We start from the raw sequence: 24,245 nt of genomic DNA, 5'->3' as shown, positions 1-24,245 counted from the left end.
AAGCTGTTTTGATTATTGTAGCCCTGTAGTACAAGGAAAAATCAGGGAGTGTGATACCTCCAGTATTGTTCTTTTTTTTTAATATTGCTTTGGCTATTCGGGGTCTTTTGTGGTTCCAAACAAATCTGATGATTTTTTGTTCTATTTCTTTAAAAAATGCCATTGGGATTTTAATGGGGATTGCATTAAATCTGTATATGGCTTTGGGTAATATGGCCATTTTAACTATGTTGATTCTTCCAATCCATGAGCACGGAATGTCTTTCCATTTCTTTGTGTCTTCTTCAATTTCTTTCAAAAATGTCTTATAGTTTTCAGCATATAAATCCTTCACATCCTTGGTTAAGTTTATTCCTAGGTATTTTATTCTTTTTGCTGCAATTGCAAAAGGAATTGTTTTTTCTATCTCTTTTTCTGAGATTTCATTGTTGGTATATAGGAAAGCAATGGACTTTTGTACGTTGATTTTGTAGCCAGCAACTTTACTATATTCATTGATTGTTTCTAATAGCTTTTTGGTGGAGTCTTTAGGGTTTTCTATATATAGCATCATGTCATCTGCAAAGAGTGACAATTTAACTTCTTCATTCCCAATTTGGATGCCTTTTATTTCTTTCTCTTGCCTGATAGCTCTGGCGAGGACTTCCAACACTATGTTGAAAAGCAGAGGTGATAGGGGACAACCTTGTCGTGTTCCTGAACGTAGAGCAAAGGGCTTCAGCTTTTCACCATTAATTATGAGGTTAGCTGAGGGCTTGTCGTATATGGCCTTTATTATGTTGAGGTATTTTCCTTCTATACCAATTTTAGTAAGTGTTTTAATCATAAATGGATGTTGTATCTTATCAAATGCTTTTTCTGCATCAATTGATAGAATCATATGATTTTTGTCCTTCATTTTGTTTATGTGATGTATCACATTGATGGATTTGCGAATGTTGAACCATCCTTGTGCCCCGGGGATGAACCCCACTTGGTCGTGATGAATAATCTTTTTAATGCATTGTTGTATTCGATTTGCTAGAATTTTGTTTAGGATTTTAGCATCTGTATTCATCAGAGATATAGGTCTGTAGTTTTCTTTTTTTGTGTTGTCCTTACCAGGTTTTGGTATCAGGGTAATGTTGGCCTCATAAAATGAGTAAGGGAGTACTGACTCTTCTTCAATTTTTTGGAAGAGTTTGAGCAGGATTGGTATTAGATCCTCTTTGAAGGTTTGGTAGAATTCACTGGTGAAGCCATCTGGTCCAGGACTTTTGATTTTAGGAAGGTTTTTGATGACTGATTCAATTTCCTTACTGGTGATCGGCCTGTTAAGATTTTCCAGTTCTTCATGATTCAGCCTTGGAAGGCTATATGTTTCTAAGAACTTGTCCATTTCTTCTAAGTTATTAAATTTGGTGGCATATAGTCCTTCATAGTATTCTTGGATAATCCTTTGTATTTCTGTGGTGTCCGTGATAACTTCCCCTTTTTCATTTCTGATTTTGTTAATTAGTGTCTTCTCTCTTTTTATCTTAGTGAGTCTAGCCAAAGGTTTGTCGATTTTGTTAATCTTTTCAAAGAACCAGCTTTTTGTCACATTAATTTTTTCTATTGTCTTTTTGTTCTCTATTTCATTTAGTTCTGCTCTGATTTTTGTTATTTCCTTTCTTCTGCTGACCTTGGGTTTCGCTTGTTCTTCTTTTTCTAGTTTTTTAAGGTGTAACATGAGGTTATTTATTTGGGATTTTTCTTGTTTCTTGAGATAGGCCTGTAATGATATAAATTTCCCTCTTAAAACTGCTTTCGCGGCATCCCAAAAATTTTGGTAGGATGTATTTTCATTGTCATTTGTTTCTATGTATCTTTTGAGCTCTCCTCTAATTTCTTCTTTGACCCAGTCGTTCTTTAAAAGTATGTTGTTTAATCTCCATGTATTTGTGTTTTTTCCTGCTTTCTTTTTGCAGTTGATATCCAATTTCAAAGCCTTGTGATCAGAGAATATGCTTGGTATGATTTCAATTTTCTTAAATTTGCTGAGGCTGATTTTGTGTCCCAATATATGGTCTATCCTTGAGAATGTTCCATGTACACTAGAAAAGAATGTATAGTCTGATGTTTTAGGATGAAGTGCTCTATATATGTCAATTATGTCCAATTCATCTAATGTGTCATTTAGGGCTGCGATTTCGTTATTTATCTTCTGTTTGGATGATCTATCCATAGCTGTCAATGATGTATTTAAGTCCCCTAGTATAATTGTGTTTTGGTCAATTTCTTCCTTTAGTTCTGTTAGTAGTTGCTTGGTATATTTCGGTGCTCCCTGATTGGGGGCATAAATATTGATGACTGTTATGTCTTCTTGTTGTATAGTCCCCTTTACCATTATGAAATGTCCATCTTGGTCTCTTGTTATCTTTTTCACCCTGAAGTCTGTTTCATCGGAAATCATTATGGCTACACCTGATTTTTTCTGGGTACCATTTGCTTGAAGTGTCAATTTCCACCCTTTCACTTTGAGTCTATGCTTGTCCTTGTAGCTGAGATGTGTCTCTTGTAGGCAGCATATGGTTGGGTTTAGTTTTTTGATCCAATCTGCTACTCTGTGTCTCTTTATTGGTGAGTTCAGTCCATTTACATTTAGGGTGATTATTGATATGTGAGGATTTCCTGTCATTCTGTCTTTAGTTTTCTGGTAAGGCTGTGTCTCCATTGTTTCTTTGCCTTTTTGTTGTTGTCTGTTATTTCTGTGTGGTAGTATTCTATGATGTTTCCCTCTGTTTCTTCTTTTATTACAGTATATATTTCAGATTTGGATGTTTTTTGAGTGGTTACCCTTGAGTTTATGTAAAAGAAAGTTTGATATTTAGAGTATTCCAGTTTCTTCAGTACGCTTACTTTCTCTATTCCCATATTCCAGTTCAGGCCTTTACGCTCCCCCTTTTTATGTTTCGGTTGCCACAAGTTGTCCCTGTTGATGGTGGTCTAATAGCCTCCTTTAGTATTTCTTGTAGTGCAGGTCGTGTATTAGAAAATTCCCTCAGCTTCTGGATGTCTGGAAAGGTCTTTATTCCTCCTTCATATCTAAAGGAGATCTTTGCTGGATATATTATTCTTGGCTCATGATTTCTCTCTTTCAATAGTTTGAATATTTGGTTCCATTCCCTCCTAGCTTGTAGAGTTTCTGCTGAAAAATCTGATGATAATCTAATGGGCTTTCCTTTGTAAGTTACCGTCTTCTTTTCCCTGGCTGCCTTGAGGATTCTTTCTTTGTCATTGATTTTAGACAGCTTCAATACAATGTGCCTTGGTGAAGGTCTGTTGGGATTGAGGTAATTAGGTGTTCTATTTGCTTCTTGGATTCGAGGATCCAGTTCTTTCCACAAGTTTGGGAAGTTCTCATCGACAATTTGTTTGAATATATTCTCTGTTCCCTTCCCTCTTTCTTCTCCTTCTGGTATGCCCATTATTCTTATATTGCTCTTTCTGATGGAGTCAGAAAGTTCTTGTAGAGTTGTTTCATTTCTTTTAAGTCTCAAGTCTCTTTCTTCTTCCCTCTGTGTAAATTCCAGGTTCCTATCTTCGATGTCACTGATTCTTTCCTCCATCTGGTCAACTCTACTACCTAAGCTGGATATTTTATTGTTAATTTCTTCTATTGAGTTCTTAATCTCCAGAAATTCTATTTGGTTCTTTTTCAAGATTTCAATCTCTTTTGTAAAATGCTCATGGTGTTCTTTGATTGTGTTTCTGAGTTCATTAAACTGCCTTTCTGTGTTTTCTTGCATCTCGTTCAGTTTTTTCAGAATTGCGATCTTGAATTCTCTGTCATTTAAATCACAAAGGTCCATATCTCTAAGTTCCTTTTCTGGAGACTTTTCACTTTCTTTCTGAGCTATCTTGTTGCCTTGGTTATTCATGGCAATCACTGATTTACTATTTCTCTTCCTAGACATCTACAGGAGTGTCTTCTGCAACAGGTTGATAGGTATGCGAAGAGCTTTTGGAGTTCCAAAGCTCTTTCTGCACCAGATTCAGAGCCCGTTTGTTTCAGCAGTTCTGTTTACTCCTGCAGGGATCCGCCCAGATAGGTGGGGCCAGGGGCGGGGTGAGTTGTGAGAGGTGGCCCAGAGCAATGGCGGCGACCACCACCTCAGCCAGTCCTGCTTCCACAGCTCCCTCCCCTTTGCCGGAACTAGTTGAGCTGCGAATCTGTGTCTGCGGTCCACAGTTCTCAGAGCAGCAAATGTTCTGTCCTTTGATCCGACACTGCTACTTTATCGCTTCTAGCACCGGGCAGGTGGGGGCGGGGCGAGCTCTGGGAGGGTAGGGAGGGGGCGGCTAGTCTCCGTGCCTAGGGCTTCCGTTCTTCGCTCGGCAGTGAGGGCTTAAACCACCGATTTCAGCCCTCTTCCCTCAGTCTTTGCTCCGAGGTCTGCCGTGAGCGAGCGTTGGGTTCAGCGGTTTTGTATGCTGCCCCCTCAGCCCTGTGGGCCGTAAGCGGAGCCTTAGCAGTCCGAGTCCTTCCCTCTCCCGCAGGTGCGGAAGATCCGGGCGCAGCGGGCTCCGAGCACTGAGCTAGGTCTGTGTCCTGTGCCCGCGCGGCTCCGTCTCCGCACTTCTCCTCTCCCTCCTCCCCCGCTCGCGCGATTCACCCACCTGGAGGTGAATTCAGTAGTCGGCCTCTTCGTCTTGCCTGTCTGCTGTGCAAGGAGTCCTTTGTGGAGTTATTGTTGTCGGATTCGTTGTAAATTCCAGGGGAGCGCTACAGAGGCTCACCTCACGCCGCCATTTTTCCCCGTCTCAATCCCCTCTCCCATTTTTGTTTTCAAAGTCTGGCCAGATTGTTGCAAAATGGAACACGTTTTTAGTATGTACCATGCTGTACCTACATTTTAGGCAAAAGTTACCATTTGTTTTATTTAAGTTAGATCAACAACTCAGAGCATAACTGACAGCTCAAGCCAATTCCTCATCAGTATATGTGCCCCTAGCTATTTTTATTCTATCTCTGTGGACCTCTGCTGATGCTGGGTCTCACATCCTACAAAGACAGTCATGCTGTCCATTCTTTCATTCACCAAAGATCTATCCAGAGCCTACTCTATGCCAGGGCTGGTTCCAGGCACTGAACCAAGACCTGCCCTCAGGGTACTTCATAAACAAGACGCCTCTTTTTTTAACAAGTGTTCAATCTTTTCTCATCTATGGAAGTTCTTCATTTAAATGAAGATAGATTCTAAATTTCCTATTAACAATAAAATCATTCAATTTTAGTGCTAGGAAGAGCCTTAAAGATCATCTAGTCTTGTAGGGCGTGACCACTGATTGTTTATTTATTGTACATATAATACTATAAGTATTAGGCATGATTACAAATATGATCTCATTTACTCTTCCTAATAACCAAGTGATATAGTTCATATCCCCATTTTGATCTGAACAGACTGAAGTGTCCATCTAACTGATTAATGGAAAGCTATGACCAAAATCTAGTCTACAGAATACCAGTTCCATGTTTGGTGTTTCCACACAATTGTTCCCCAAAATTTGTCCCATAACCTGGAGCCCTCCCCTGACCCGACCCCAACCAAAATCCTATCCAGGGCAGAGGATAGTCAGAGCCTGAAGAAGCCTCAGGAGACGTCTGGTTCTTGGAAGACTCAGATCTCACCCAAAGAAAAGATCAGTGAAGAGTCAAGGGGAAACACCATCCATAGGCACAAATGCTGTGTGTGTCACATGTGATTGTTTTTAACCCCCTAAGCCATACTAGAGTAAACATGCCAGGTGCGACAGCCAAGCAAGGCCAAGGACGGAGGTCCACGCAAAAGCAGACCCCACCCAAGTCAGGGCTTGGCATCTAGTCTTAGCATGGTGGGTAACTTTGGACAAATCCTTACCCTTCTGGTAGTTCAGGTGACTCAATTACAAATACTCTGGCTACCGAGGACATGGTGAATGCTGAGAAGGTATTCAGCGAGGTGAGAAACTGGAAGATGATTCCAGAAATAGCTTTCAGAATAACACAGAAAGAACAATCATCTTTTAAATTTCTTCATGAAAGAGACAGTGTTTGGGACTTCCAAAGAAAAAAGAAAAAGAGGGTACACTGGGGAGGCTGAGTAACAGATCACCAAGGAAAGTAACCCTGGAAAAAAATATTTGTGTATACATATATATATATATATATATACACATATATATACATATATATACATATATATACATATATATATATGTGTGTATATATACACACACATACACATATATATATATCTATATATATATATATATGATATATATTATATATATATCATTGCATCATTGTAATGAGAAGAAAGGTGACATCTATTAACCACAGGCCTGTGAGGTCATTCCTCCCCAGGCTTTATTCTCCAGGGATGTGACAACCATCGTAGATCTTCCACGGAGAGCTGCTCTTATCCCACAGGTCTTCAGTGAGCAAATATTCCAAACAGCCCAAACAGGAAGAGCTAAATTTAGAAACACAAGTGTCACATTGCATTCAAGAAGGAAAGAGGAAAATAAGTAACTCATCAAGCCTTCCAATTTAGACAGAGCCGAAACATCCGGGTCCAGGTTTTCAGGGTGTGATTATTGAAGAAGCCAGGGCATTGAGGATGCCCTCTCCTTCACAATCCCATCCTCTCCAAAAACACTCTTCTTAGCTTTTGTTGGTAATTAGTATTCTCTCGTAAGCTTTTCTATTCTTTTTTCCTGTAAAACGTTTGGCTTTTAGGTGACGGATTTTCATATTCATCGTCTTTCTTTAAGAAAAAAGCACAGAAGAAGATGACACTCAACTTCATGATGCTGAGCTGAATGCTTGCTTCACCATGGAGTGTGGGGTCAACTGGACCATTCAGGTGAGTCAGATTATGGAGGAAAGGGGAGAGAAAACAGGAGGAAAACTTCTAAGGAATTAAAGGGATTTTTGTCTATACTGTTACAGAAAATCTGGCGGGTGAGGGTACCTCTGGTCCTCTTCACTGCCCCTGAACTCTGCAGAACTTAAGAATAGAAGAACCAGAGCTTCTAATAGCTTTTTGGTGGAGTCTTTAGGGTTTTCTATGTATAGCATCATGTCATCTGCAAAGAGTGACAATTTAACTTCTTCATTCCCAATTTGGATGCCTTTTATTTCTTTCTCTTGCCTGATAGCTCTGGCGAGGACTTCCAACACTATGTTGAAAAGCAGAGGTGGAATGCAGACTGGTGCAGCCGCTATGGAGGGCAGTGTGGAGGTTCCTCAAGAAATTACGAATAGAATTACCATATGACCCAGCAATCGCTCTCTTGGGTATCTACCCCAAAAATATAAAAGCATCTCTCTATAGAGACACGTGTACGCCAATGTTCATTGCAGCTTTGTTTACGGTGGCCAAGACATGGAAACAACCAAAATGTCCTTCGATAGATGAATGGATAAAGAAGTTGTGGTACATATACACAATGGAATACTATTCGGCGTTAAGGAAAGATGATATAGGAACATTTGTGACAACATGGATGGATCTCGAGAGAATAATGCTAAGTGAAACAAGTCAGACAGAAAAAGCAGAGAACCCTATGATTTCACTGATATGTGGTATATAAACCAAAAAGAACAAGACAAACAAATGAGAAACAAAAACTCATAGACACAGACAATAATTTAGTGGTTACCAGAGGGTAAGGGGGTGGGGGGTGGGTGATGAGGGTAAAGGGGATCAAATATATGGTGATGGAAGGAGAACTGACTCTGGGTGGTGAACACACAATGGGATTTATAGACGATGTAATACAGAATTGTACACCTGAAATCTATGTAAATTTACTAACAATTGTCACCCCAATAAAATTAATTAAAAAAAAAAAAAAAAAAAAAGAAGAACCAGAGCTGCCACTCAGTAAGCCCACACTAGCTTCCAGGCATGGGGTTACACATATTGCACATGCTATTAATTAAATAATTATCCTAATAACAGCTAACAATCACTGAGCACTAATTATGCAACAAGCATCCTGACAACAACCTTACGTGCAAGGAGATGGATTCAAGGCTTATAAGGTGGAAGCTTAAATAATTTAGGGGACCTTCTTTGTGAAAAAGCAGACCACATGTGAATTAGAGGGAGGTCTTGGAAGAGCCCCTGCAAGATAGGAGCCTGGAGGCTCACCCCCCAGTAGGTTTGTGCTGGCAGCGCAGTGGGTATCAGTAACCATCTGTTCTGAAAGATGAGGAAGCTGCAAGGCCCCGGAAGTTACGCAAATTGCCCCAGGGCCTCTCCAGAGCAAGTAACAAAGGCAGAGGCTTCAAGGCCATTATGCCAGACCTTGATTAGAAAAAAGGAGGTCTTTATTGTTTCTGAAACTCGACCACCTTTTGGTAAATTTGTTAAAATTGATGACGGTTTTCAAAGCCCAAATTTTCAAAGAGAAATGAGGAAAGATATGATTAGTCTCTTTTTATGTTAACTGGTTTTAAAACCTGCTCTACAGAGACACTATATTCAGTTGAAATGAAAAAAAGGTTAACTCACAAAACAGAAGTGTCCCATCCTCTAGGGACCCTCTGAGCTGGAAGATAAAGCCACCGCTGGCCTCCTTTGCAGGCCACCTTTGCAGTGGTTGTAACACTTAGCCTGTCTTGTTTGCCCAGGAAGCCATGAGCGAGCGGTCAGCCACCCAATAGGACGTCTTGGTGACAATGCTGTACATATCTCATGGTGACAACAGAGACAAGACACAGTATCAGGGATAACCCTCCTATCATGCACAGGTCTTTTCCTTGAAACATTTGGGGGAGACCTTTTGCATTAAACATTTACACTCTTCTCTAAAAAACGGTCATTTCCCTTCCTGAAGCTTTTAGAAGATAAAGATCACCACCGTTTCCTTTAATTTATCTTCTCCTTTCCTGAAGGGAGACAACTGTGGGGCAGTGAGAAAGACCACTGCCTGAGACGGAAGATATGGGTTCATTCTCTCGATCTACTGCACATGGAAACTGTGACACTTTAGATGGGTTATTTAACTGCTGGCTCTAAGTCTCCTTGCCTGAAGACTTAGGGTGGCGAGAATATGAATGACCTACAGCAGGGAACTGAAAACAACCCACACGTGTGTTATGAGGGAATGGATAAATAAATGGCCATGGAGTCCCACGTACTATGGGAAACAAGACAGCAGCTACAATGAAGGAACAAGTAGTGTGCACTCCTCATCTCAAATGTATAAGTGGAAATAACACTGCAGAATATTAATATGGTAAAATAACACACAAATTTGAGAACATACCATACATTCTTTATTGCTTTTGCATACAAGTACATGAGGCAAAAGATTAAACGTGAGCCAAACACCCCAAAAGGGTGATGGTTGCTTCTGAAGGTAAGACACCTGAGGAGGCGAATAAAAAGGATGTGAACATAATCTGCAATGTTTTATTTTTATAAATGGAAAAAGATTAGAAGCAAATAAAAAGTTAACATTTATTAATTCTGAGAGTAAATATTACAGTGGAGTTTGTTATATTGTCCCTTGTAGTTTTCTGCATTTTTTTGGTTGTTTCAAAATAAACTGCAAAAAAAAAAAAAAAAAAACAAAACAAAGAAAACATCACAGAGAAGTCATAAGGATTTATTCATTCAATAATTCATTGAACAAAGATTTAACATCAACAAATATTTGTGATGTAACTACCATGTTGCAAGTATTATTTCAACCCAGGGGATATAATCGTAGCAAAACAGCCCCGACACCTGCCCACACAGGGTTTATCACCCACAGGCAAGACCAGTCCTTGTGAAATCATGCATCAACTTCAGACTCTTGCCCAAAGTGCAGCAAGGAGAAGCGGGGTGCTGGGAAGGGGCACTTAGGTGTGGCTGGGTTTTAACTCCAGTTCTGCACCCTCCCTGGGTGCTCAAGGAACGTCTGACTCATGAGCATGTTAGGAGAATTAAGGTGACACTACAGGTAGAGCACTTAGCTCAACACTGACTCCAAGGAGACATTTGATAAATGTCCGGTCTGTTTACATTGCCCCTGGGGAAAAAAACAAAACAAAACAAAAACACAAACCTACGGATTTAAACCCTAGCCCAGGAATGTTGGGTTTGTACATGAAAAAAATCTATCACAGCTGAGCATGGATTGAATCGGGTCCCAGATTTATTGTACAGAACTCACAATGACTAAGAGAAAAGTTACTTTGGTTCAGCACCAGGAAGGCAATTTTAATAATCCCTGTTGCCTAGGGAATAAAAGGCCTCTAGAAGGAGGCAGGAAGTAAGACCCCCATCACTGAGAATATGCAAGGATATGATGGACCACTTCCAGGTGATGCTGCAAAAGGAACTCAGGCTTCATATGGGAGGCTGGGCCACGTAACTTTCACAGTCTCCGACGCTGAGTTTGTGACTCTAACTTACGGTCTTCAGAGAATATAAAACAGACACTAGTGCGGTGTACCTGCTTGACCCAGTAATTGCTTGTTAATCCCTTAATAGCACCTTCCATTTTCACAACACTTTTGCAGATTTTCAAAGTTGTCTGACGTGCATTTTCACATTTCTCCCCTGGACAGTAAAGAAATCATGGAGCCATTCCTGGCTGAAGGAGAAGAGGTGCAGGGGAGGAAGTGAGAAAGCAGATCCCCTAACCAACTCTGGGCACACCAGAGGACAGTAGAGTCCCACTGCTTTGAGTCCTCCAACCATCTTCTTCCCCAGGCAGAGGCCAGATTGTTGACATCATGACCAAAAAGCCAGTTAAGTGCGCAGTCAGCCACAGAAGCCAAGAACACTGGGACAATACAGAGTGTTGCTCTGTACACAGCTGCCGCCACCGCTGTAATCTCATCTGGGTATAGAAATGCAGCAGCTGCTGCCCCCACTGCTCACAGCCAGACACAGAACAGGCCCTCAATCCCCAACCTGTTGAAGTTAGAACAGCTGGAAACCCCTGCTGCATCTAAGGCACCACGTTGGCAGCAAGCCAGAGATTCCGGGAATCCGAGAAACATGCTCGCCCTTGTCTCTTCTCCCCAGACACCAATTTCCTGGGGAGTGAGAAGCGAGTCACTGCACCAGACAAAAGAATTGAGTGATGAACAGTGGGGTTCCTTCACTGGCCCCAGAAGTTCTTTAAGCAGTATGACCATGAGTGTATGCATGTACTTGTGAGCATGGCTGCAGAACAAAGAAACCCAGATGGCAGTGAAAAGTAGCAACAATCATTTACACGTACTGTCATTATCTCCCCTGTTTCTGGGGGTGACTGGGCTCAGTTAGGCAGTTCTCACTGGGGCTCATGTGCTTACAGTCTGATGATGGCTGGGACTGGGGACATTTAGAAGGGGTCCTCACTCACTTGTCTGGTTGTCAACGCTGGCTGTCAGCGATCAACTAGGACCTTCATTAGAACACCTACGGGTGGCCTTCCATGACATCTGGGCTTCCTTCAGCATGGCAACCGGGTTCCAAGAGCAACCATCCCGAGAGAGAGCTGGGTGGCAGCTGTGGTGCCTTTTGTGACCCAGCTGTGGAAGTCATACAACTCTGGCCGCACAGTCTATCTGTTAGAAGTGAGTCATGAAGCACAGCCACCATCAAGAGGAGCAGGACGAGAGCCCATTTCATGTTGAGAGAAAGATCTATGCGCTTGTGGGCATAGTTTAAAACACCGTAAGGTACAATGCTTCCTCGAGGGATACAAATTGTATTCCATAGCCTTCAAGGGACCTAGACGCCTCAAATTTCTGGTGGGAAATTTGTGTCAGGCTGAAGAACATCACTAAGTTGGATGTATTTTTTTCTGGAAGCTTTAAGAAGATCCACATTTGGGGGACTCTGGAAATATGAAAGCATGTAGGACCTAAATGTCAGAGCTACAGGGTTCCCTAATTTAAACATTATGAAGTCACTTTGAAAGATGATTTGTGTGAAATACGAATTCCATTTCACACAAGATAAAGCCCAGTGAGGGAATAAATGGTTACCTGAGGATATGAATATATTTGCCTTAGATGCTGGAGCCAGGAAAGCCAGCGTACACCCCTAAAATAACACATATGCCAGAGGCTAAAGGATGGGCCCAAGTCTACAGTGACACCACATTTCCCAATTTCTATTCACAGCTCACAGTGAGCTTTTTCCCTGAGTCCCAGGACCCTGGCCACAGCAACACTTAGTCACTCTTTTACTTTAGTTGACTGCAAAATAAAAAGGATCTGCCTGGTGAGCAAAGACTCTGTTTACTTACCAAAGAAGCTTAGGCAGGATTCTGTGTTCCCGTTTTTCCAATTTTGACAGGTTCTAAGCTTCCTTGGGGTCCCCAGAAGTCTGACACATGCACGGAGGTAGTCAAAGATGAATGAGGAAGGAATGTTTCCTGGTCTTCATGAAAAGTTCTCCGCTCTAGGACCCTGGCCTGAAAGGCTTCCTTGGCCCATTCAGCCTGAGCCCTCTGCTTAGTGAGCCATCGGTCCTTGTACAAACACACATGACAATGCAGTGAAACAAGTGGGGTGAATCTGAGTGCCTTCTTCGCCTAGCAGTACAAACCCATGCACACAGAGGAAGTGTAAAGGCTATTATGTGGTCCTCCTGGGTTAGGATGAGCTGTCCAACCTATTTGATGACAATGAAATCACTTAGCTGGAAAGGGAGAAGTAGATGTTTAATAATTGCTGCCAGTCCCCACTCCCTTCCCCTCACCATAGCTCACTGGTGCGCTCTGGCCCAACTTCCAACTACCAGCACCCTCATTCCTTCACCTGCAGGTTGTCTCTGGTCAGCGAGAAGGGCAGGCTGGACATGCTAGGGCACTGCTGCCCCTGGGAGCAGCCCTCCCGATGACTGAAGGAAGCTGATATATACATACCCCAGCTCCCTCACCCCTGGGTGGGAGAGCTACAAGGTGTCTTCAACACTCTATCCCAGAGGGCCCAGGGAGGGTAAGCACCGTTGTCCCCAGTGGTAACTGGCTGATGACACACCATGCATTGGCTACCTTGCCTGCCCTCCCCATCTCACTTCCCCACACCCTGCTGGCGTGTCCTGGGGTCACTTCCAAAAAAAACTGCATGCACCCAAATAGTTATCTCAGCATCTGCTTCTAAGAGAACCAAAACTGTGTCAAGGTACTTGATGGATACAGCAAGAAGTTAATGCCTGACAATGTACCACCATTGTACAAGTCATTTGTGCATCTCAATTACCTACTCCCAATCAACTTGTATGTCAGGAACTGACAAGTTATCAAGAAACACAGGAAACAAATGAAGACCCATGCCAACAAAGGGTTCTGCCTGGGCAGAGCTTGTTTGGGAAAACAAGGATCTCACTCTTTCCAAGACCCTAACATATACACACTCTTTCTCACTTTAGGGTAGGACTGGTCCTCTTCCCTAACCAGGCATCGTGTTCCCAGTGCAGGTGATTGGCGAGATAATGCCTTCCTCTCTCTGATGCTGTGTTTGTAACAAGGAATGTGCCCCACTCCACCAGGGAAGAGTAGCACATGGTTCTCTTGAGCCCTGGAAGCAGTTCCCATAGCAGCATGCACACGGCGGACACTCAGTGAATCAGACTGTATTCTCCACCTTCTCAGTTCTTCTTCTCCCATTTCTTGTTATAACTGCAAAACTGAATGTGCAGTGTTACTTTTGGAGTGGTCTTACTGGTTATAGGGACAAAAGGACAAGAAAGATCAGCCCTTCTCTTTCTTCCCCTTCCCACAACCAACCAAAAGCTTTCTGAGTCCAGTTCACTCTGGAGGGAAGTAAGCAGGGGCATCAGAGATGACTGCCCTTGTCTGTAACTTACCTTCCCTGGTGAACCAACTCTGACTAATTTTCCAGACAGCACGACACCTATCTGAAAGTTGACCTAAAACAAGCATCTACAAAATGTGACCAAAATCTATAAGGCATTTTCAGATGAGAAATACACCAGACATTTGTCATATGTGTATGTGTAATCTATGCATAGATGTCTACCTACATGTGTGTTTGTGTGTGCATGTATAGTCAAGAATGTATCTACATTGAAAAACATGGATGAATAAATTTCAAGAACAGTATGCTGAAGAAGAAGCCTTACGTAAAGAGTACATGTTGTATAATTCATGCGTTTAAAGTTCTAGAACAGGCATAAACTAATCCACAGTGATAGAAATCAGAAAAGTGGTTGTGTAGGGGGTGGGGACTTCCTGAGACTTTTATGCACCTTATATCCCGATAAGGATAAGGAGCACTGGTGTATGCATATGTCAGCACTCACTGATGGCACACTTAAGATCTGTGGACTTCACTGTCATGAATGCTACCCCCAAACAGAAGGATAAACAACAAACACTAGTTAATGATATGAGTGCTAAAGTATGTGAGAGGGAATATCTTTATTTATGTAAATTATTCTGAAATACACTAAAATAAGATAAATTGATGGATGGGTACAGGGTTGGTAAAATGAATAAACACCAGTATATTAAAATGTCACCAGTATATTAAAATGTCAACTGTAGAACCTTGATACTGAGTCTGTGGGTGTTCACTGTAAAATTATTTTAATTTTTCTGCATGTTTGCAAACATTCATAATAAAATGTGTACCTAATAAGAAGTGTAGAAAAAAATGTACAAAGTACCTAAAGGCGAAATTGAGACTAGATGAGGAGAGAGAGGGTGAAAAACTTTAAAAACAGCCCATGAAATCATGGCATAAAAAGGCATTGAAAGGACGATAATTCTAGGCAATGGCAACTACTGAGAGATTTTGTGCACTAAGCAGAGCTACCAGGCACCAAGTTATTTGGCCTGGGCCCTGTTAAAGGAAACATCCTTTGTGAGCCACGAATATGAATGATTTCTGCAAAGGGGCTCATGAAACTAGGGTCACTGGATAAAAACACCTGACACAGTAGTAGGCGCAGCTGTGTTATAACTTTCCTTCCTTCAGATTAAAATATAATTTCATTTGTGTTTGTGGTTACAATGGAGCAGGCAGTGGGGAAACTTTCTGTTTCTGGAATATGGAAGGACAGTTGCCCATGGAACACGGCACCTCTTTTCCAATGAGTCAACTTAAGGCACATCCAAAGGGAAGACTGACAGTGGTGAAGGGGGCCAGCATCGAACATAAAACGAGCTCTACATCTTTTTCAACCTTCTCACTGCTCTTCATTTCCTCTTCCTTCATCTGCTGATACACATTCTGTACACCCAACCTTGCATACTGGGTCTAACAACCAAAAATCACATCATCAGTGATTTTTCTATGGCTTTGCCCAGGACAGATAAGACTTCAGCATATGCAAAATTCTCATTCTCCCAGAAAGATCCACTGGCAGGTTTACGTGATGCCAACAGGCTGTTCATGTCACCTACACGTATGCCGTGACAATTAAGAATATTCCTCCTTTCCACCTATGTATTGTAATGTTAGCACATGTCAGATTCCTTCCATTATACTCCTATAGTAAAATCCCCATGCCTTAATCAATCCATGAATACTAATCACAATCTCCTATGCATGACTAATTGGGGCCCTGTTTGTGAGACCCCCTCAGGAGCACCCCCTCATGTACTGGGTGCTCACAAAATGGGAATCCATTCACTGGTTGAGTGTTTCCTGTGTGCTAAGTACTTACACACTTCATTCTCTTGACTCTTCATGGCAATCCTTTCTGTTTATACCATGAATTATCCCACTTGATAGGGGAGGAAAGCCAGGCTTAAGAGGTTAAATGACTAGTCCAGGGTCCCCACAGCCCATGGATGTCAAAGTCAGGACTCCTCTCCAGGTCTGCGGGACCCTGGTCCACATCCCTAACTCCACCCAGAGGCACTCTACAGTTATAAAATGTGGGTATCCTTTATCTTCTGGTTCTTCCAATGACCCCAGGGTGGGGGCTGTGAGTAGTGGGACTCTGAACACCCGTTTGGCAACTCAGGTAAGAGAGGCTAAAATAAGTCTACCCTGACTCCTTGGACCCCAATCCTTTGCTCTTTCCAGAGTGGCCTGTCCCGGTGGTCTGAAGCCTGTTCTCTTCCATTTCCCAGCCCAGTGTCCCTGATCCCAACAGCATAGACTCTGGATGAGCCCTGAGGTCCACTACAAGCTCAGGGCTGGGGAGCCCAGACTGGCTCTGTGCACAAAGGACTTAGAAAGGATGGACAAGCCACTAGACTGGGCTCCCATCCATCTTATTCTGAGTTGGCTTCTAAAAAAGGCTGCTTATCTTTAATTCAAGGATTTTCTTGTTCTATTATACAAATTTCTGCCAAACTAATAGTTTAACACTATATCAGAAACCTCACTAGCACCAATATGATAATCTAGACATGTACTTATTTAAACTTCCTTTCCAACGTAGAATTTGAACTCTGTCATGGGCGTAGACAAAGCCTGCCCCAGGGTGTGCGAACTGGAGGAGTGGCTGAGGGCTCACTGCCACGGGGAGTCCCCAGGTAGGAGAAAACAACAGGCTTGGTGACTGTTGCCCAAGTGTGTGGTCTGTGGAAAACACACTCAGACATGTCCTCCCCACAGCCTTCAGCCATACTGCCCCGAATATTCCCTGGAGACTGTTCTTTTTTAAATCCGAGACCTAGAAAGGCTGCCATGAGCCTCTGGGAAAAGAGCAAGCCGTCTTCCTACCCTAAAGCTCCCAGAGTCCACTCCAGGTCTGGCAGTTTCCCGGTCAGGACCAGAGTGCTACAGCAAGAAGTGGTCAGCGCCTCCGAGCCCTGCCCTCCGATCCATGGTCAGCACCGTACCTTGGCCAGTGTAGGCTTCTGAGGAGGGAGGGCGTGGGTGGGAGAGGTGAGTGCTGGGTAACCAACCAAGTTCTAGAAAGCAAGATTAGCTACACTGATTGGAAGAGGCACGGACATTCCCTCCTGACTCTACCATACTGCACATACATTTTAAAATACAACCAACATGAAACTCCATCCTGGTGTTTCTCAGGAGAAGAAATCTTAGAAACAAAACCCAGGGACCCTCAAGATGGAGTCTAAAAATAAATGACTACTGTGTGGCTCGTGAGGAATGCTAAATGAATGAGGAACCTACAGCAAGATATGTTGGTGTCTTAAATTGGCTGATATTGTTTGTTTGTTTGTTTGTTGAGTGGTGGAAGGAGGTGGGTTCTGACTGGCTTACAGGCGCTGCTATCTTCCCCTCAGCCAAACTCCCATGGCCAGCTCTCCAGAGGTGACCAGTGCCCAGAGGTGGTCTCAGGCAGTGGTCTCAGCCCTGACATCACGAGGGAGCTTTCAAATTACTGATGCTTGGTTCCAGTACCAGAGACTCAGGTTGTCTTGGCCTGGGATAGGGCCTGGGTTGAAAATCTCCCTTGCCAACTCCAGTGAGTTAGCCAGGGCTCCTCACACTTGAATGAACCTGCCAAGTCTCTGGAGAGCTTGTGAGAACCCATATGGCCAGGCCCACTTCCTAAAGGTTCTGACCCAATAGGCCTCAGGGAAGCCCAGGAATGTGCATTTCTGACAAGCTCCTGGGGCTGCTGCTGGTGGTCAGTCCCACTAGGAAAACCATTGCCTTACAGCTCCTGAAAGCACTTAGAGGAGGGTACAGGGTAACCTCCTGGCAAACCCAGTCTGTAGGTGTGACTTAAGGCCGACTGCCCACACACACACGAAGTGGAGGGACACAGCCCAGCCTTGTGTCCAGAGGCTGGAGAGTAGGAAAATGCAAGTGCTGGTCCTCACTTTATTGTCAACCAGAGGTGACCCGAAGGATAGACGCTCATTTATACCTCTAGACCTCAGTCCTGGTTTCATCAGTGAAATGAGATTATATGTGGAACAAGATAACTTCTGAATTATCCCCAGTCACCCCATGCACACTGCTGCTCCAGAAATGATTGAGGAGTGGGAGGCCAGATAGCAATGAACCCCCACAGGGCTGGAGACATGGCCAAGGCCACATATGCCACTTGGCCAGGAGGAAGAAAGCAGCCATCATTGTCACAGGCCACACAAGTGCAGCCACGCGATGCAGCTGGGAACAGGAGAACACCCCATTCCAAAGCCCACGGCCTCCGTACATAGGTGCGCTCACTGCTCACTGTTCCCGGGGGTGCCTGCAGGAAGAGCCCTGGGGAAACTGTCCACGAGTGACATGGGCTGTCAGTGCTGACCTGTGGCCAATCCCACATAGATACTTCGCCCTCTAACCCAAGAGGGAAGCAATTCCAAGGATAAGGAGGATTGGACAGGTGATCTGGACACCCAAATGCTCTAGGACAAGGCGTTAGTCCAGACCAGTGGTTTTCAAGCATTTTTAGGAGGTGAACATCTACTTTTCTTCTTTTAAACAAACCCCTAACACATGGACAGACAAATTTTGAAGGTTTTTGATTGTGTGTCTGTGTGTGTGGTAGTGGTGGGGGGTGAGGGTAATGGGAAATGTGGAGTACCTGAATCATAGACCCTAGCCCAGAGGTGATATTTAAAATATTTAATATGGCCCTAGTTTTAATATGACCTGGACATCATCTAGGAGAAGGGTCAGGGAGAGCAGAGAGGGAGGCGAGAATATCATCCTTGTCGCAACTTACCCTACAAGCCACATGAGGACATGAGACACCAGTCCCCAGGGCCTCAAGCAGGGGACAGAAGCAAACATTCCTGTAAAGGGCCACGGAGAAAATATTTTAGGCTTTGCAGGCTGTGTGGTCTGTGTTGCAACTACTCAAGTCTGCCTTCATAGAGCAAAAGCAGCCATAGACAACACATAAATGGATGTGCGTGGCTGTGTTGTAATAAAACTTTATTTAAAAAATAGTCCACAGGACCGATTTGGTCAAAGGCCATAGTTTGCTGAGCTCTGACTTAGAGAAAAAGGGTTTGGAATCAATAGTCCCTATGCGTCTTTCTACATATAGGACTATGAATTCTCAATTCTTTAACTCAATTTGCCTTGGTCTCAGTCTAACTTATCTATCAATAATACGGTCATTCCTGACCTACAGGTATTTTTGTTTCAAGGGCCAAACGTGCTGCAATGAGCTAATGAATGTGAAAATGATTTGAAAAGTCTAAAGTTCTTTGCAAATTGGCAGGCCCACAGAAGTATCTAAGAGCTGAGCTTATCCTCCTTTACCTACGTTTCAGGAAGATTCCAGGCACTGTTCACTGGTTTAGGCTTTTATCAAGAACAGAGTTGAAAGAATGCCTCAATAAAAAAGTCCTAAAGGGATGTTAAAACTAGAAGAAATTAATAGCGTCTGGCCCTTTCTCCCAAATCTTGAGACTTTTTAATTCTTCTTAGTGTGAAGCAGAAAATCCTGTACTCCCTATTTCATGCTGTTTGTCTGTATAATGGCCTCTTAGGCTACAAAACGGCGTTAGTCAGACTTCTCCTACATAATCCCTTGATATGTCTCCTTCACACAGCTGTAAGAATGTTGCATTGTTGCTGAACTACACTAAATAACCTATCCATCCTTAAGACAATCTTCATAATCCCACAATGTTCTAATGTACCTCAGAGGGGTAACGTCCCTGTAAATGATTGCCACCATTCTGCCCTCCATTATGTTTCTGGAAACAAAGATAATGTAGATACAATTTATTAAGCACAGACTACGAATGAGGTTCCAAGCTCTTTTATAAAGCTTACTTCACCTTATGATTACCACAATTCTGTGAAGTGGGCATCTTTAAGCTGCATTTTACAGATGGTGGAAACAAGGTTCAATTTAGGAAACTCATCTGGCATTACACAGGTGGAAAATGATGGAACTGAGATTTAGGATTTACTCTGGAACCCAACCTCTTTCCACATTATTGCCAATAACTTCAGCTATACTCAAACATTCGTTATTTTCCCCAGAGTTCTTATATTTACAAAGAAAAGGTGCAATTTGCAAATGGGCACAGCTGGGACAATTTCTACCTCACTTGTGACCCTCCCACAGTGAAAAGAGAATCAAATTGTGTCACCTTGACCAGGTGAGAATCATGAATGTTAAGCCAAGAACTAAAACAGTCACAGAAGACCTAAGTTTGGATTATAATTTTCTGTAGAGGGAGTATACTGCTTTTTACTTGTAATAAGTACAAAGGAGAAAAAAGTTTATTTTTTCAAAAAGGAACAAGTTTGAGGGAAAACATTGTAGCAAAGACCAGCTAGCTGTTCACCAAACCTGCTTTCTCTTCTTCCAGGGCATTCTGCTAATGGACATGTCCCAGCTTCCCGTGCAGTTAGAAGTTGTCATTTGACTGAGCCCTGGCCAAGGGAATGGAGCAGGAGTGAGGGTCTACTCCGTAAGACCTAGCTGCTCAAAATCCTCCATGCTCTTTTCTCATAAAGCAGAGAAGCAGAGTAACCTTGGAAACCAGGTGTGAGGATGGGAAGGCTTCAAAATGAAAGGCTCCAGAGTCCATGGACCACTTCTTGCAACACCGCTACCCAAAGACCAGGACTTTAAATGAGAAAAAAATAAACTTTGGTGTTAATCTTCTAAATCTGAAGTATTTACCTGTTGCAGCAGCTATTATTACCCAAATTCAGTAAAGAATTGGATACAAATTAAAGAGCAGATCACAATGAGTTTCTAATTTGTTCCACTTAAGAATGTCAACAGCTACTATTTGAATCATTATGAAAATTACAGCTGCAGAGAGAAGTTAGTGAAAGTCATGTGACCTAGTACAATAAATCATGGATTTTATGACTTTTTCAAAAAAGCTTAGTTCTTTCTGGGTTCAAACCCAGGGATAAAACAGTGAGGTGACTGAAATTTGTCATTCCTAATGTTGTAGATATATTTGGTTAAATAAAATATATTAAATTAAATTCAACTGTTTCTTTTTACTTTTTAAATGAAGCTACTAGAAAATTTAAAATTACATTTACAGCTTGTGTTTTATCTTTATTGGACACTTTTTAAAAGTGTTTATCTTTATTGTGTTTTATCTTTATTGTGTTTTATCTTTATTGGACTAGATCATGCAAATGTCAGATTTTCTATTTAATTGCCAATATTCACTGAGTACCTATGTGTGGTAGTTGGGGGGCCCTACTGTACTTCTCACAAGCCCTGTGACTTTGTGCAGGTCTTTTACGCCCTCTGAATCTCGTTCTTTTCTTCATGTAAAAGATGAGAGATTTGGCCTTTTCTTGCCCAGCCCTGTGATTTTAAACCACTGGACCCTGATGTTACGGTTTAAATTCAAAAACAGTAGGATCCCAACATTTATTTTCTTCACGCCTCGCACCGTGAACCAGTCTTCCATGTTTGCCAATCTGTGCCTGGTCTCCATTTCTCATTCATGGGCTACATTCACCTTTTGTATTGCTCCGCATGACTGCTCTTGTAGGGACCTCTGGCTTCCCTACTCTATTCACATTCAACAAATTATGCGGTTTCTGGTAATTCCAGGAAATACCTGATCCTGGAAGCACTCCTGGCACATTCCCTGAGGGTGAGTGTCCTGCCAGTGTCTTCATGGTCTTGCTGTACAGACCCTGCTTATCTTTGCATCTTCAGAGACCTTAGACCCAACTAAGCCCGGCAGAGAGAGGGAGCTGAGCCCTTTATCAAAAGAAACTCCGGTAATCTCAGAGTGAAGCCCATGCCAAAGGCTATCATTTTAAATAGCTTCCTTCTTCCAAAGTTTATTTATTTGAAAGACGCACTCGGAGGAAAGGCTTGTTTCCTTAAAATATCAAAGAACTAAATACCAAAAGATGATAGATATTTTGGGAGACAGACTACAAAGTGTATAAGTAAAATCCGGCAAAGCATACAAATAAATATTACAAAGTATTCATTTCTGCTACAGTTGTCCACCACCCTCAATATTACATTAACTAACTTAATTTTCCATGAATCAAGTTTATTCAGCCAAATTTCTCTTAATAGGTCATCTGACTAAACAGTTTCAAGTGTTATTTACCAAAAAACAATACGTTTCCAGGCTTCAGATGAAGTCAGCAGTATCAGGCTAAGAAAACCTTAAAAAATTCACAGAGGGCTGGAAAAAATGCAGAAAAATTTGAACACTGAGGTCAGCCTTTTTCTTACAGTTCTGGAGGTAAAAATTGCAAATTTCCACCAAAACCATGTCTTTAGTGGCAGAGGAAGAATGCCATTAAAAAAAATCCAAAATGCACAAAGCAATATGTCTTTAAAGTGGCAGTTGTCATATGAAGAGTGTGCCATCTCAGTGTTGTCATACCAACCACAGACAGCACTGCCACTTTATAAAGGGCACCCTGCATCCTGGTTATCCCCCGGTCAGCTGCTCTGAGAAGCAAACAGAGGCTTCTGGTTTTCAGAGAGAAGAGGGAGAGGAAAGGAGAAAGGAAGATGGAGGTGAGGAGGAAAAGGTGGAAGAGATGAGGACAAGGGAGGGAGGGTGAGGAGGAGAGGGAACAAAAGGAGGACTGGGGTATGACGTGGAAGTATGCAAACATAAAGACGTTATTAAGTGGAGCAGGCACATCTTGCGGTGGAAGGTTTTGTGAATCTCTATTCTGGAAATTTTTTGGAATTACTGGATTGTGCAGTGAAAGGACTAGGAAAGATAAACTAGTTGTAGGTCTATTTCATAGGTGAGGAAACGGACATCTAGGAGCGAACCAGCCCCATACCTCCAACAGAGAATACAACCAGAATAGCGGTCATTAACATGGCCAGGCATACACTAGCACCCAAAGTGCTCAGGTCTTCTGTAAATAATCACTCCTCCAAACAGAGGGACCCCTGATGCATCATCTTTGTAAGCATACAATGGCTCAGCTGACATCATCACAAATAAGGAGGAGGCCAGTCTGGAAACCACATGGGTCACTTCCTAGCCTCTACAATTAAGATATTTGAGAGCAGACACCACTACATCCAACCAAGTAATAGTCATTGCATAGAAGGCCATGTTGACCTCATAGGGGAAACTGGGCAGCATGCTGTGAACGGACCTCCCCTTGGCTCATTCCAGCTCCTCTCACCCTACAGCCAGAGAGAAGATGAACCCTATTAAATTTTAATTCTCAGTCAGGATCTCACAAGTGCTCTGGCTCTCAACTTTTCTCATAAAATATCTGTTCAGTCAAGACCTAGATATAATCTTCCAACAGTATTCTGGAAAGAGCACCAAGACAACTGGTAGTCATATGAATCTGTGGCAATGATCTGATCACATTCTTATAGAAAGAGAAGAGTCCTCAGAGGAGCTATGCTCATTACCATTGTGAGATCTTCCAAGCCTGTCAGTGTTAGAAGATGGTTCTTGACCCTCTCTGGCCACCTAGCTGACTTCCAGACCTGGGCCGCCTGAGGAAGTAACCTATTGACTGAACCAGGTGCGTTATATATCCCCATTCCCATGAGGAGGGCTGACAAATGTAGCTCCATGACCTAATTGTAATGGAGGGATGTGTGTCCCAGCAGACAGTGGGAGATTCACGAGTGAGTTCCTACCTACTCCTAACTCACGTTAGCTCCTAACTCACAAGTGAGGTACTAGACACTAAGCTGTTCATACTTTATTACTTCATTATCATTTCTCACAGCAGTCGTGAAAGGTCAGAATAATTACTCAGTTCCACAGAGAAGCAGACAGAGGTTTAGCGAACCTGAATATTTTGCCCAAAGCCCATAGCTTCCAAGCTGGGATTCAAACCCAGGTGAGTGTGATCCCAAGACCTAGATTACAGATGGGGCTCTCAGATTTACACATCTGCTCTATGTCCTTGAGAGGCTTGCATCTGAGCTGGAAATGCAGGAGCTACGTCCACAGACAAATGACACTTCTAGACCAGCCTGTCCAACAGACCTTTCTGAGATGATGGAAAAGCTCTATGATCTGTGCTGTTCCATATGGTAGCCACAAGCCACATGCAATTAGTGGATATATGATCTGAGGCTACTGAAACTGAGTATCTACATTTTTAATTGTATGTAAATTGAATTAAGTTACCAGTGACTGTCCACATTAGACAGTGCATTTAGAGACATTTTATATCAAAAACATTCAGAAAACAGAATGGTCAAAGCCATCTGGGGTGGTTAAAGCAGCTTCATGAAGGAGAGAGGCTCCAGTCAGGCCTTGATGTGTTAGGATTTGAACAGGGCCCTTTCTGCTTGCAGGCATGATCATCCTCCCTCCAGAATTTGGTTGAGTCAAGGGCCCCAGAAATCTACAGAGAGTCCAGTCCCCATAGTCCACAGATGAGGAAATCAAGAATAGGGCTCCTGAGTCCTTGTTCTTTTTATACCAGC

General features: G+C 42.7%; 1 protein-coding gene across 1 annotated transcript in view; it reads right to left on the bottom strand.

Annotated features, from left to right (window-relative positions):
* SLC24A3 (solute carrier family 24 member 3) overlaps positions 1 to 24,245 on the bottom strand; it is a 525,043-nt gene that overhangs the window by 428,343 nt on the left and 72,455 nt on the right. The window lies entirely within an intron of this gene.

Source organism: Rhinolophus hipposideros (assembly GCF_964194185.1).
Source record: "Rhinolophus hipposideros genome assembly, chromosome: 22".
Lineage (NCBI taxonomy): Eukaryota > Metazoa > Chordata > Mammalia > Chiroptera > Rhinolophidae > Rhinolophus > Rhinolophus hipposideros.
This window is presented reverse-complemented; position numbering and strand designations above follow the sequence as displayed.